This window comes from Tachyglossus aculeatus, chromosome 11 (genome assembly GCF_015852505.1).
Source record: "Tachyglossus aculeatus isolate mTacAcu1 chromosome 11, mTacAcu1.pri, whole genome shotgun sequence".
Taxonomy (NCBI): Eukaryota; Metazoa; Chordata; class Mammalia; order Monotremata; family Tachyglossidae; genus Tachyglossus; species Tachyglossus aculeatus.
Window position 1 is genome coordinate 47,251,583 of NC_052076.1, and position 3,234 is coordinate 47,254,816.

Here is a 3,234-nt window from a genome sequence, read left to right on the forward strand (position 1 = left end):
TACTGTGAGCTCATGTGGTCAGGAATGTGTTTAAACCTAATTATCTGTATCTGCCCCAGCACTTAATACAACACTTGGAATATAATAAGCCTTTAAATGCCTTAATTTTTTTTTTAAAGGGCCTTAAATGTCCAACTCCCTTCTGGTCCCTGGCAGGGGGTGGGCAAACTGAAGAACAGACTCTGGTATAAAAGCAGGTAAAGAGTCACCCTACTTCTCAGGGTTGCCCCTGGAGAGTTTCCATTACTCTACCAGTCTCGACTATGGGAGGGAGAGTCAAGCAGAGGCATATCCATTCCATTCCTAGCTTGGGTTGTGGCTAGCAAGTGGAAGGCAATCTGCTACAAATCAAAACTCACCTGTGCTGGGCAACAGCAGCATGGGAGGGAATCGAGGGTGGAGACTCAGGTTTCCTGCATGGAGGGAGGCAATGGTGAATTGCTTCCATATTTTTACCAAGAAAACTCTATGGGATCCACTACCGGAATGATTGCAGATCACATCACATCACATGTGATGCCAATTTGTACTTCCCAAGCGCTTAGTACAGTGCTCTGCACATAGTAAGCGCTCAATAAATACGATTGATTGATTGATTGATTGCAGATGGAGGTGGGAAGCTCTGGGAGAGATGTGTCCATGGCGTCGCTATGGGTCGGACACAACTCAACAGCATAGAAAAACAATGAAGAATCACCCTAGCCCTGGACTTCCTCTGAATTTTTAGCCCTGTCCAAAAATAGGAAGCGGGGGCAGCTGGGGGAGCCTGAGACAGAAACATGGAAGGAGAGACCAATGAACTCTCCTTCCCTAGTTCTTAGGGACTAGGGTCCTCCTTGAGTGGTAAGTGCCATGTGGCTTCCCTTGTGGGATGTGAAGGGACTGTCTCTATATGTTGCCAATTTGTACTTCCCAAGCACTTAGTACAGTGCTCTTCACACAGTAAGCGCTCAATAAATACGATTGAATGAAGGAAGGAATGGAGTTGGAAGTTGAGGATTACCACTCCTAAATGGGTTCAAGTGAGTTTGGCTCTCACACTTCAGTGTGTATCAGCACAATTACACTAGTCGTCCTCACAGGCTGAGAGGGTACCAACAAGACTGCTTTCCTATAGACTGTAAGCTCACTGTGGGCAGGGGATAGGTCTGAATATTGTTGCATTCTCCCAAGCCCTTAGTTCAAATTATCATTATTAAAGTGCTTACTATGTGTCAAGCACAAGATTGAGGTTGCATACAATCTATCCTATCCTCATTTTACAGAAGAGGAAACTAAGGCCCACAGAGTCTGTGACTTGCCCAAGAAAACACAGCAGTTGTAGAGCCAGAATTCAAACCTTAGTCTCATGACTCTGATTCCTGTGCTCCTTTCACTAGATGCCCCCACCCTGCCACCCCACCATAGATACTTCTTTATGGAGAAGAGGGAAAATGCAGAATCCTTATTTAACAGGAGAGGAAATAGACCCAGAGGGGTGCAGAACTCAAAATTGAACACTGAGCTATGTCTACCAACTGAGCAGCGAATCTAACAGAACCTTCTGAGAGCTGAAACACTGCAAAGAGTCCACCTCTGAAGGAAATAAATTTGGGGGGAGATTGGGAGGCAAATCCCAATTCCGCCACTTGCCTGTTATGTGACCTTGGGCAAATTACTTAATGTCTCTGTGCCTGTTTACTCAGGTGTAAAATGAGGATTCAAATCCTGTTCTCCCTCCCATGTAGACTGAGCCCCATGTGGGCCAGGTACTGTGTCCAAACATTATCTTAGATCTACCCCAGGAGTTAATATATAGTGCTTGGTACATAGCAAGTGATTAACAAATACCCATCATCATCAAAGCAAGAGCAACTGCTGCCATTTTCAGGAATACCAAGTTGGCTTTAAATTCAGCAAGAAGAGTGGACCTCTCTTTTTCTTTGAGAGGATGAGAATAGATTCTATTTTCATTCCCACTCCCCTCCCTCAACCTGCTCTGTTCTCCCTTCCTTGCCTTTACAGAAAAGACAAACAGCATATTTTTGGATGGGTTTGGATCTGGAATGGTATTTCCAAACTTTTGCTTGGTTTCTAGACCTTAAGGTAAGGGCATACCCAAGGTGACCTGGTCTTCCAGTGATTGCTTCACTTTTCTGAACAAGTGAGGGTGGGTCCTTGGAGTTGAGCCCTAAGAGGGGTGGGTTGCTTTGCTGTCAGAGAGACTCGAACAGCCCCCCACCCCCATGTAGGTTGGCAGCCCACACCAACGCATTCTCCTGAGCCATGCTTGGCATCCTGACTGCTGAGGCCGGGACTCTAAAAATAGGTGCCACCTTGTAGAGGAAACAGATGGAAACAAGGAGACCCGCTGTGCCTATCAGCAGTTCCCACACAGCTGTTCCCCGCCTGACAGCTCTGCTTTGCTAACAAACAACGGCAACATTAGCAGCGTCTGACAACCGGGCCAAGAACGCCGGTACAGACTATTCCTTGAGGCGAGAGGGAGTCCGAGCCCCTGCCAGCGAGTTGGCTGCTGTTAAACAATGGTCTGGGAAGCAGGGAGGTCAGTAAGGGGGGCGCCCAGTGGGGAAGTGATGGGCGGGGTTCCACAGGATGGAGGTGCGTGCTTCGGAACTGGACTGGGCTTCCCCTCTTCCTTGGGTCACGGGGTGGAAACTGCTAGGGAAGCTTGGACCGCACGTTCATCAAGGAAAGAGGACCCTGACACAGGCAAATGGTGGAAAGGAACGGTGTTTCCACAGTATTTTTCCCCATGCTAAAAGTTCACATTTCTGGGAGTGTCCCAACAGAAGGGAGAGGCTGGTGGGTTGACTTCCTAACCTCAGTTCTCTTCTGATGAAATCTCATCTTCCTTAGCAACTAGGCCCCACACAATGGGGACTGCAGAAGAATGCTCTTAAACAGGCATGAACTAAGGGAGATGCATAAAAGGGCAAGGGGGGAAAAAACCCAACAGAACTGAACCCCAATCTGAGCAGAAACAAGTCAGGTGGGCCCTTGATGTAACACTCATGGTCTTACGTCAAATGATCAGCACTCAGTATGTCATGAGCTTTTGGAGTTATGGTGAGGCTGCACGTAGATTTAAATGTCAATACAGTGTCCCGAGATTAATGTTCAAGGCTCCAGTGTTGAAAGATGTGTTGGTGGATCCATAGTTGTAGACAATACCACCAACCTCTCCATCTCCCAAACCCACAAACTTGGCATTCTCCTTGGCTCTTTCTCTTT

At 47.3% G+C, this 3,234-nt stretch overlaps 1 non-coding gene across 1 annotated transcript; it reads left to right on the plus strand.

Moving 5' to 3' along the window:
* Positions 1-211: 211 nt before the first annotated feature.
* LOC119935267 lies at positions 212-349 on the plus strand. Its single transcript, XR_005453153.1, has one exon. It is a non-coding gene; the product is annotated as a small nucleolar RNA SNORA7 (small nucleolar RNA).
* The last annotated feature ends 2,885 nt before the right edge of the window (positions 350-3,234 follow it).